The sequence below is a fragment of the Corvus cornix genome, chromosome Z, assembly GCF_000738735.6.
Source record: "Corvus cornix cornix isolate S_Up_H32 chromosome Z, ASM73873v5, whole genome shotgun sequence".
Classification (NCBI taxonomy): Eukaryota; Metazoa; Chordata; class Aves; order Passeriformes; family Corvidae; genus Corvus; species Corvus cornix.
The window spans coordinates 64207215-64218747 of record NC_046357.1 but is presented as its reverse complement, the minus strand read 5'-3'; positions in this window follow the sequence as shown (position 1 = coordinate 64218747).

Sequence of the window (11533 nt, the reverse complement as noted above, 5' to 3'; positions counted from 1 at the left end):
ATGAGGCTCTGTAATGAAATTCAAAGGTAAAATGACAAACAGAAATGAAAATACTATATCTCCAGATGGCAGTAAAGTTCATCCAATTTGAGCACCTGAGGCACGAAATGAAAAAGCAAAGATGGATATATCAAAAGATGATTGCAATTACCTCTTTACCTCAGAGAGGCTATTCATTAAAAAGTGAAACAATACATCTTTAAGAGTAGAAATAACAAAAGAGTCACAAGCTTGACATGAGCCAAGTAAGGAATAAATGCAAGAGAATTATGCCAAAAGATCTGCTTTGTGTCTAACTTGCAGCAAGATTAATTGAAGGAACACTCACAGAAGCATTGCAGCAATCTTTGGCTGTGCTGAGTGATAGTGGCCACTAACATCTGTGCACCTGTTTCTTCTTGCTCCTTACATTTTTCCCTATCTATGCTTGATAGGTTGAAAACATTTTATCTGTAACGCAGGAGCACAAAGCAGGCTTCCTCCACTGTGCCAGGTGCTGTGTACACAGACATATGCAGCCCCAGCTCTGTGGAACTTCAAATAAAAACACCAGAGGACACAAGAGAAACAGGGACAGCAAAGACAGACAAAGTCAGTAGGTAGTGTAGGAAATACACAAGGATTTTTTCCCTGTGTCTCTGAAGCAGTGAACTACTTGAGGGAGTACCAACTACTGGTAACTTATATGAACAGAAAGTTAATGTGTGGTACTGGAAAAAGAAAAGGAGAAAACATTTTTCAGTTAACCAACCCTAGGTCCATAGGTCCAGGGAGGTCTGGAAAGTCCTGTCTCTTGTAGTGGAGCTCCATTACCCAAGTTTGCTTGACAAACTGATAGAGGGGCAGCTTCCCAGGCAGAAAACAGCAGGGGAAAACGTAATCATTTTTCTTCTGGGCTCAGTGTGGATGTAATTTCTCACATGTCTGCACAGTCCAGCTGAACAAGCACACCAGGACATTGGTACGGGCCGAGGTTGTCCTGACATTCTTGGGGAAACCACAGCTCTTGCAGACTCAAGAGATTGCTGTTGAGCTGGGCTCCAGGAGCACTGGAGGGCTGCTACGGGATGCTGTGTGTCAATGAACCACCGTGACTACACTCATGGGCATCATGCAGCTCCAGCCCATCTGCCAGCAGTGCCACTGCCAGCTTGGGGACCCTCACTCCTCCTGGAGCTCAGAGCCTGGGCTAGGCTGTGCCTCACTGCTGTGAGTCCTCTGCTTGCCTTGGTCCAGACCCTCACCAGGAAGAAAAACCTCTTTTGTGCAGACATAACTGACCATTCACAGTGCCTTGTTCTGGTGTGCAGTCAGCAGCACAGAGTCACAGGCACTTCAGTGTTTCTCCTCTCCTGGGCAGGAGAAGAGGGACTCCAGTCCCTGTACTCAGAAATAGTCTTATCCTTATTGAAAAGGCTAAACACAAAACAGCTCCTAAGGACTGGCAAGGAGTCACCTGTATGCTGGCCACCCAAGATAGTAAATGATGTCACTTTTTTTCTTAGAAGCCAGAGCAAATCTATTGTCTGAAATGCCCTGCAAAACGAGCACTTTATATGTGATCGACTGAAGTAAAGTTGGCTGTGCACACTACTTTGCTGAGGGGTTGGGTAATCTGAATAGTCTGCTATGTTGTTCAGAATCAAAGACATAACTGTACACGGTTTGACAACTAATCAGTAGTTCATCATACAAGTGCCGTTCTGCAGCAGCTGAACAGAGATTCTACACGAGTTTGCTAACTGCCCACCAGCAATTGTTGGGTGATAACACATGCAATTCCCCACGTTTATGCAGATACTCAGATTTATCTGACAGTTTTATACCTAGAAGCATGATACACAGTAATTAAAATTAAAAATGTTTTGACAGTCAAAACCAACGGATACATAAATTAGAATGATGTAAAAAGCAATGGTTTCAAAAAATACAGATCTATAGATAAATCAGAATGTTGCAACAGAGAATAATTTAATACAAGACTGTTAATGTAAAGCAGCTCTTAAATACAGGCTCAGATTCTGAATGGGAGAAGAGTAATCTTCAGAACTACAGCCAAGGGAAACTGTGAGAGATTGAAGAGGAAAAAAAATCTTCTTGCTAAACAAAGAGTGAATGAAAATGCTAACCAAGGTCTTAGATTCACACCCAGGGCCACGCAGCTCTGTGATATGTCTATGCAGGCACAATCCAAAGTTAATTATCTTTGATGAGGCTCCTTGACCCAGAGATGAAATATCCCACTTCGTTCCACATCCTCTTACACACATGCTATTAATCAAAATGTCAGGGATCATGCTTAAAGGTATTGAAGAGGATGCTGCCACTCAATTTTACTCTTCCTTTCTCCAAGACAAATCAAGTAGTTGTTGACTGCATGCATGATTCCTAAGAAGGAAAACCACATTGCAATCCTAGATTGTGCCTATATTGTGCCATGTGGTGTTTTCTCTGATATACCTCATGATGATGAAGTAATGCTGTTCAGTAGTAATGACAGTCATCGGATACCTTTTAAAAAATAAGAATATGAACAATGGATTTAGACAATCCTCACAATTCTTCCTTGTACTCCAAAGGACAAAAATTGTTCTACTTCACTCCCCAGCAACACATCCCCATAAATGCCAGATCTGCAACTGAAACATCTGCAAGGTTTACATGTGGGCTCAAACCTGCCATTGGTTTTGTATATTGAAGTACTATGTAATGGCTGAGTGTGGAAAAGACTAGAATGAAAGAAAGCCTCACTGGGTCTTGATTTTGCCATGAAGACTTAAGAGCTATGTATACACAAGCCTGTAGGTTCTTACCTCTACGGACAGGAATGAACATTGCTGGTCACCATATCTGTGAAAAATTTCAGACACACATAATACACATAAAAATGTGTGTTTTTTAAAAAGTCTCTGTCAAATATCTGCTGTCTTTAATTTCAAAGGCATATCATATGAAGTTCATGAGGTCTTTACCACTAAGCTTGAATGCCACTAAATCACCTGTAGCAGTCTCAGAGAGCCATTATTTAAACCACTATTCAAATAATTTCAAGATTAAATTTCAAATGGAGCAGTATTAAAATACAAGATCCTCACCTGCATAATGTTCTTCCAGAAATGCCTCTTCTCATGTACAAAGTACTTCTATTTAGCAAGAGTTAAAAAAAAACCAAAAACACACACACAAAAAAAAATCTAGATAGGGATTACACATATCCCAGAAAGTGAGAATATACACACATCCCAGAAAGAGAGAGACTGGCATTTCAGGCTTTATAAAGTTATTAATAGGCTGATAATTCACTTGACATTGAAAAATGTATATTTATAAGCAACCCAAATGACTAACAATAAAAGACTGTTGAGTAGCAAAGTATGTGAAATAGACATTATGATAAGAGAAATGAAATCACACCTGCTACAATGAAAAAAATAAATCAAGGTTTTTTTGTTAATGGATGGGTGAAAGCTGCTATGTTGCCATGGAAGATTTTCCTTTAACCTGGCAAGATAAATGGAAAAAAATTGTTCCAGGAATCTGCCATCTGACTTTTTTTTAAGTGCAGTTTTCTAAAGCATTTAAAATACATTTTAGAGTCTGACTCTAAATGCAAAGAGATTTCCAGAACAGATTCAAAAAATCCTGTTAGAAGGAGTAGCCATTTCTATGCAAGTAGCCAGCACTGGGGGTTAAAGTAACAACAAACTTGAAGAAAAACTCCAGACCAGATTGTTTGCCAAAGAATTCACTTGTAGGTATGCGATGCCCCAGTTGCATTAGTGAGAGTATGGGGATTTTAAAAAGTCAGGAGCATCTGGAAATCTTACGGGAACTGACAAAAAAAAAAGTGGGTGTTCAGCATTTCTGAAAACTGGGTCATTTCTACTTAACCATAACGACTGTGCAAGATTTACTCTTTCTAACTACAGGACACATTACACCCCGGAACTTGTGCCTATTACAGACTGATCTGCATGTTCATGGTACATAAATTTTATTGCATATCTGTGAAACAGAGTTTCATCTTAAACCTTAGCTTAGAGTTCAAAATCACTTCCTTTGAACGCATACAAACAGAGTAACTGCTTGGACCAGGCCTGGTCTACTGAGGAACATAAATTGTGCCATTTGTGCCTTTGACCTCATACTAACCCAGAGGCTGAGAGTGCTTGCATCTAGAGCATTAAATTAGACACAAGACTTCCTTGTGGGGAAGATTTTCCCCCTGGGCAACAGAAAGAAAGCAGAGGTTTCTGCCATAGATAGGATATTTTATTTGCCTTGCCTTGCCTTGCCTTGCCTTTGGCCTTGGCCTTGGCCTTGGCCTTGCCCATGCCTTTCCTTGCCTTTCCTTGCCTTTGCCTTGCCTTTGCCTTGCCCCGCTGCATTTTGGTTTTTTTCTGCAAACATCATGCATAACACCCCTGAGGTTACTGTTAAAATAGGTAGGTACCTTTCTCCTGTCTGCATCCCAGATGCAGCAGAAAATAGTGACTGAACTTCTGATAGCTCCATTGACTTAGCAGGGAGGGGTAAGTGCTGATGCCGGCTCAGGAAGAGGGACCTTCAAAAGTTCAAGAGTAAGTTTCCCTAGCAGTGAGCTAATAAAGAGTCCTGTTTCATGTTTTTTCTATTTTCTCCTTGGAAACTAAGAGGAGAAACTTCAGGGGAAGTATTAATTACATCTGCAACTCCTAGTGCTGGCTGAGTCCCATGGAGCAACATGAGTCTCTCCACGAGGCTGGCCTGCATGGCTGGTTCTGACAAGGCTCAGCAGTGCCTTCAGACAGTCCTGGTACCAAGCAGCGGGTCTAATTGCAGCTGTCACACAAGTGAAAATGGGTGACTGAGCAAAGGGTAGGGCCATCACCAGCACACAGGAGCCAGCAGGGACCAAAGCCTTATGGTACATAAAGGGGTCTGAAGCGCTTTGAGTGGGGACACCACATAGCCCAAATTTTGTCACATTGCTGAGCCTCATCTGTGGAGTCATGTGTGCCTGCTGTGTGTGACAGAGTGTTCTTCAGTTCCTGAGCCACGTCTAGCTGTAAGTATGTAAATATTTGTGAGGGGGGAATGTCTGCAAAATGCACTCTATGGTTGCCACATGTTATTGAAAGCATGGAAAACTAGGTGGCATGGGTGGGGGGAAGTTAATTAAATTGTTAGTAAATGGCTGCTAATGTTTGCATTATAGACATTTGAACTCAGTACATTATGTGCCTTTTGTACCTCCTGCATCTGTTCTGATTTTCTCTATTTCATTGTAAATGTATACAACATTCTGAGATAAGGCAGTTTTTTCATCTTTGACAGGAAGACATTTAAAAGATAGCTGGTATTTTAGGGTGTCATTTTGCTCTTATTAACATAAAATAAAAACTGTTTTGCTGCATGGTGTTTTCAGGTCTTGCCAGTATTAGAGAAAGGATTCTGCATATGGACTGCTGCAACTTTTCAAGTGTGATACATTTCACAATCAGTAGTCAGGGACCACATTTTTTCAGATTTGGGGTGTAGGGGAGGGCTGTATTGTAGCTGCACATGCAAGCTTCATTTTGCAACAATGCATTTATGCGTAGTACTGAAAATTGAGAGAGAAAAAAAAGCAGTCTTTGTTGCAGAGAACTTAAAACGTCCTGCCATGGTGATGGCAGAAAGACAGACAAGCAAGAGCAATGGAAAATGAGACAGCCTGAAGAAGCAATGCCGGGGAGCCTGGCAATTTATTCCAGTTCTTTTTAAATGTGTTTTCTAGAACATAATTTGTTTTCTCATCACAAAAAAACCCAAAAAGTGCTAAAGATCACTTAACATTATGCTGCAAAAGACTTCTTCAGAACTTTGCATGCAAGTTAGTCAGGAGAAATCAACCTTTGCCTTTTTATGAAGAATTAAAACAAGCAAGGGAGTCTAAAAACATTTTTCTGTTCACTGAAAAATGAAGAGAAGGGGAAGAGGAGAATAAGATACTGTTGAGTAGTTGCCCTTCAAATCATAAACCCTTGAAAAAAGCCCCTTCTTGCTTTCCACTCTGGCAACTCCGAAGTAGAGTTTTGCCAAAGATGACACGTTAGGGGAGGGAGGAGGACCTGAGAAATTACTTCAGGATACCTTACTCCAAGGTGTATAAGAGTGACTAGGAAATAGCCTCCCGGGAATGAGGCCCTCATTGCTCTGTGGTACTGAGTGGAGAGGGAACACAGCACACAGCTCTCAGCAGCCCATTGTTTGTGGCTCTGGATGGCACTGGTGGCGACCCACAGATGGTCTTGGAGGGCACTATGAAATCAGCCTCATGCATGTATCTTCCGGGGGGCTCCCTGCAACTGCTGCTTTAGGTATGGCCAGACCCGTTACCTACACTTTTACTGGTCTGGGAAACATGGGTTTGGACCAAACGACTAGGGAGTACACTAATATTGCAATATTTCACTCAAGATACTTTATAATAAACTGAATGCTCATCTCCAGAAATCAGGCTCCTGGGGACATTTCAGACTGAGCAAGACAAAAATACGAGACACTTCAGAACCACTGAAAAGTCCTGGTCAGGCACTTCAAAACGCTAACTGTTCATCCTCATTTGTAACTCTTCCATTAAATCAGACACCTCGAAGATTTTCACTTTTTGCTAGTTAAAAGCAGTATGATAGGAAAATTTTTTGTGTGTGTGTTTAGAAACCATGTGAGCTTTTACACCTGTACGCAAAACAAAATAAATATATTTTGTTACTACTTGGAACTATACAGCCACTTCTATTAAAAATGGCATGCAAATAGCTATCTCTTGTGTGCCGTAGATTAGTCATACTTTTTTCCAAGGAAGATTATAAATAGTGTTTAGGAGGGAAACAGAGAGTATTTTGCAAATGAGTCCAGATGGAAAACTAACAGATGGTCTAGTGCTGTATTTTGTATGCTCAGGTCTATATTTAAATTCAAAATTTTCATAATTAAGATGAAGGTCTGTAACAAGACTAGCTACTTTTCCTGTTGCAGCATCATACATCAAGTATCACAGGTATGAACTGCAGGCTTTTCATTAAATAGTAGTAAAATATATATATAAATCTTGCTGCTCTGTTTATTTAAGACAGAGGAGAGAAATAAAATGTAATTCATGGAAATTAAAGAATAAGAAAAATAGAAACCTTTCATACAAACATATGTCATATAGTAAAGTCTACCACCATCTGGCCTTTTTTCCCCTGCAAAGTGAATGACCCACCACCTTGGAAGGGAAAGGAGAAGGATCACATTTTTTATGTGTCTTCAGTCAAGAACCAGAACACCAGTAGGATTTTCCTGTTGTTTTATCTGAATGAAATGGGGTTCTTGAATTTCAAGAATTCGAAAATCTGGAGAAGACAGACTGTGGCCCTACACATATATTGTAATCTGAGAACCGAATCAAGAGAAGTGAGTTACATGTTAGCATCTTCCACAAAATGGCACGTGTATGTATGTAGGTGTTACTGCCAGGGACTGTTGCTAAAGCAAGGGCCGTACCTTGCATGTAGTGTAACAGGTCAGGGGACACAGCAGGCAGAACAAGAGCTCCTTTCTCAGCATGCAGCCCCAGCCTGTGCTCCCTACCACCTACAGCATTGATGCAGCCTGAAGACATGCAACAACTGCATTCACACCCAACAGCCTCTCTACATCTTCAGCATTTTTTTTCATGCCACCTGTGAGGAGGTAAGAGATGCTCATTTTACAGCAGTCTGCAAGCAGGGTCCATTGAAGTCAGTGGCAAGTTACACTTGGTTTTGGGCCACCCAGAGTTCAGGAAGAGAAAAAATGGCTTCAAAGAGCTTCTGTCTTTCTGCTGTGCTCCCTGAGGTTTTCCTCAGTTGTCTCCAGCCAAAAGCCGACCATAACTCTGTGGCAAGAGGGACTGCCTCTGTACAAGACAGAAATGCTACAGAAATCTACCTGCTGGGAAATCTTTACTATCAGCAGGGTTCAAGAAAGATGACTCTACCAGGAGACATTAGGCTGCAAGTCAGCAACTCACTGGCTTACAAATCATTCACAGTGGTAGAAAATATGTGCTTTGTTATCAGATAGCTTCTTCGCTTGCTCTCACAGTCATAACACACAGTCATAACATTCAAGTGCCTTACCATAGCACATTAAATACAGTGACTCATAACTATCATCTACCTCATTCTCCAGCTCATCCTCTCCCCATGGAGGGAATTTGATGTACAGCAGAGTGTCTTGTTTTGGTGTGGTGAATATTATTTTTTTCACGTTTCTGTGTATACATTAGCAAAGGAAAGCCTGAAGCTCCATGCCCTGAGTTGGAGCAGAGCAGGGGATGTTTGCGGCAGTCATTTTCACCTGTGGGAGGACAAGGAGTACGGGTACAGATTAGCTCCAGGGATGGCAAGCTTGCCCTTTTCGAGAAAAAAGAGTTTTTGAGGTAAAGACACCAAATTTAGAAAGATTTTATTCTGGATAAACCACTGGGAAAACAGACAGTTCTAAGGCATTCATGTTGCTATTCGTAAAACCAAGTAAGAGGCTGATTCCTTCCTAGGGAGTGCTGCTACAATGTTGTCAGTCTCTGCTCTTCTGGAATCTTCTCTGTAGGTTTGACATTTCTGGAAGTAAAACTTAAAGTAAAACACTCACTCATTAAATTCTTCCCCCTGCCTTTCCTCATGTGTGTAGCACTGATCAGTGGCTGCAGAGACATCTGCTGGTTGTTACACTTTTTGAGTATGTATTAATCATAAGGAAGACAGAAGATTTCTCAAATAGCATTTAAACTCTTTCATAACTTTCTCCGTTTCCTGAAATTTGTTGAATTCAGATTGGGCTGACGCAAAGGAGAAGTAAAGAACTGGGAAAGTCTGTTCCTGTGATGAGACTTAGTAAGCCTCTGGACTTGCAGGAAATCTTGTTTGAATTATGGCTCCGATCGTAGGGATTGAGGTTTTGACATTAGCAATAGCAGAGTTAGGTTTGTTTGGAATTTTATGAAGAGTCCCACATTATACTTGACATCCCCAAACATCTTACCTATGTCCCAAAGAGTGTTTTGTTTTTCCTTCTATATTGCGAGCGCAAATTCTTCAAAGTAAAGAATATTCTTTATCTATTGGTGCACTATTTGGAAAAGAAACACTACCATGAAGCTAGACACTACCTTCAACTTCAATAATTTCTATGGTTTGCAGTGTTATATGTTTGTGTTTGGGAAGATGGACTTCCAGTTCTTGCAATAAGGCACACTGTCCTGCCCACCCCTCCACACACACTGACACTGTCAGAGTTTAAACCAATTTCACCTTAAACTCCAAAGTTATCACCTAACTTACATTATTCTGAAGACCTGGTAATTCAAGTCACTGAAACAGCAGTTTGATAACACAGAAACATGTAATGTAATCTGGATTTTTAAGGTTCATGAATTTGACTGTGAATCAGTTCTGTGCAGAGGTTTGCCTCTTCTGTGCTTAATTACACCTGTGCAAACATCCATTTGTTTATCTTTGCCAAAAAAATTGTGTGAGCTATTTGCATTCCCAGAAACCACATTTCCATATTGAGCACTTCTCTGAGAATGAAAACATCTCAGACATAATTCAAATGTGACACACAAAATAGTTAATATTCTCTTAGTTGAACTTACCTGAATTTTCACCCCATAGCTCTAAAGAAACTATATGGCTGTGTTATAGACTTAAAAATCCAACTGCTTCTGAACGATGAAAGAAAATTCATTTATTTTCACTTGAGTTTGCTTTGTATATATTTACTGTGTTTTGTTATTTTATGAGTTCCAGAAACCTCTAAGACCCTGCTATGCACATTAGCCACTGACTTTATCCCCACAAGGAGAAGATGATGGGACATTTCCTCATGCACACTTCCTCACCTGGGAAAGGACACACAACACGGATGAGTGCACAATTGAGCTTTAATACAAACGTTATTGTTTGTTGTCACTTTATTGAGATGGAGTTCATTTTCGCACAGTGTTGTGCTTTGCATTGGTACCTACAAAGGTGTTGGTGACACAGCAGTGTTTTGGCTGCTGTTGAGCAGCTCTGCACAGCATCAGTGCTGCTCCTCTGTCATTCCACTCTCCCACCAGCAGCCTGGGGACGGGCAAAATCTTGGCAGAGGACATAACCAGGACAGCTGACCCAAACTGACCAAAGGGATATTCCATACCGTAAGATGTCAGCTCAGATATAAAAGCTATCTAAAGGAGGAGGAAGGGAGAGCATTGGTTATTTACAGTGTTTGCCTTCCAGAGCAACTGCGACATGTGCTGCAGCCCTGCTTCCTGGGAAGTGGTCCACTGTTGATGGGAAGTACAGAATAAAATCATGGTGTTTTTTCCTTTATTTGAGTCAGCATTATTTTACTTTTGCCTTAGTAAACTGTCTTATCTTGACCTATGAATTCTTTTCCATTTTATTTTGTCTCCCGTCTGTGTCCAGCTGACGAAGGCAGTGATAGAGCTGTTTGGTGGGCACTTGGCATCCAGCCTGGTTCAACTCACCAGTCCCATTTCATCGAAAGCTTGTAAATAAAAGGCTGGAGTTCAGTGCTATAACTCTTCTGCATGTGGAAAAGCCCCAGAAGAAGCCCAAGGGCTCCACAGTGGTGGAGTAGCCCTGTGGCTCCAGAGAAGCACAAGGCAGGCGTGGCAGACAGACTCCAGCTGCCCGAGCTGTGCACAGCCCTGCTCTGCCTCCCTGCTCTCAACAGTGTGCTGCACAGTGAGGAGCCCAGCTGGCATGTGGGTTTGGTGCTGTGATACTATTCCTCAGAGGTACAATCCTTGGATTCAAGGGATTGAATATGAGGGCACACTGCTGAAGTGTACCAACATACCACATAATCACTGATAGTAGAGAAAAAAGAAAGGAAATGTAAAAATCTCCTGATAACAAGGCATATGAAGGAATCTGTGATGGGATTTACAATTAACTCAGCTCTCCTTAAACTGAAGAAGACAATATTATTGGCTGGACTAGATGAATCTCCTGCCCCAGAGTAGGGCTTTTCCCCCAGCCTAGATGATTCTATGATTCTGTATAAGCACAAGGTGTCCCAACAGTTCTGCAGACATAACGTACCAGTCCATTGCCCTAGATGACCTATCCAGGAGATGGGCTATGCCTGTCAGGTAAAAACAACAGATTTATCTTTTTCCTTGTCCCATTTTTTGTGTTAATATATCCTCTTCTGTGCTTTTCTGTGACTGCTGTTGTGGATAAAATTACTCAACACTTTTAATAGGAGTCCAGTTCAAAGGAAGCTGAGTGGTACCACTGTTAAGATCCAGACTTCAGGGATATCTTTACCCTTGGCTGAAGCTTTTGTAACTTATATGGTCATGGACTGGCTCTCCCAGAGCAGGCTGAAGCAGAGGTTAGTAGCCATGGGGATATCTGTGCTGTAGGAACTCGTGCACATCAATCTTCAGAGTGGGCTTGTGTGACAGAGCTTTTTTCTCAAGTACTGCTCAGATCAGGAGCTAGATTTAGATGCTTACCACGTTAGA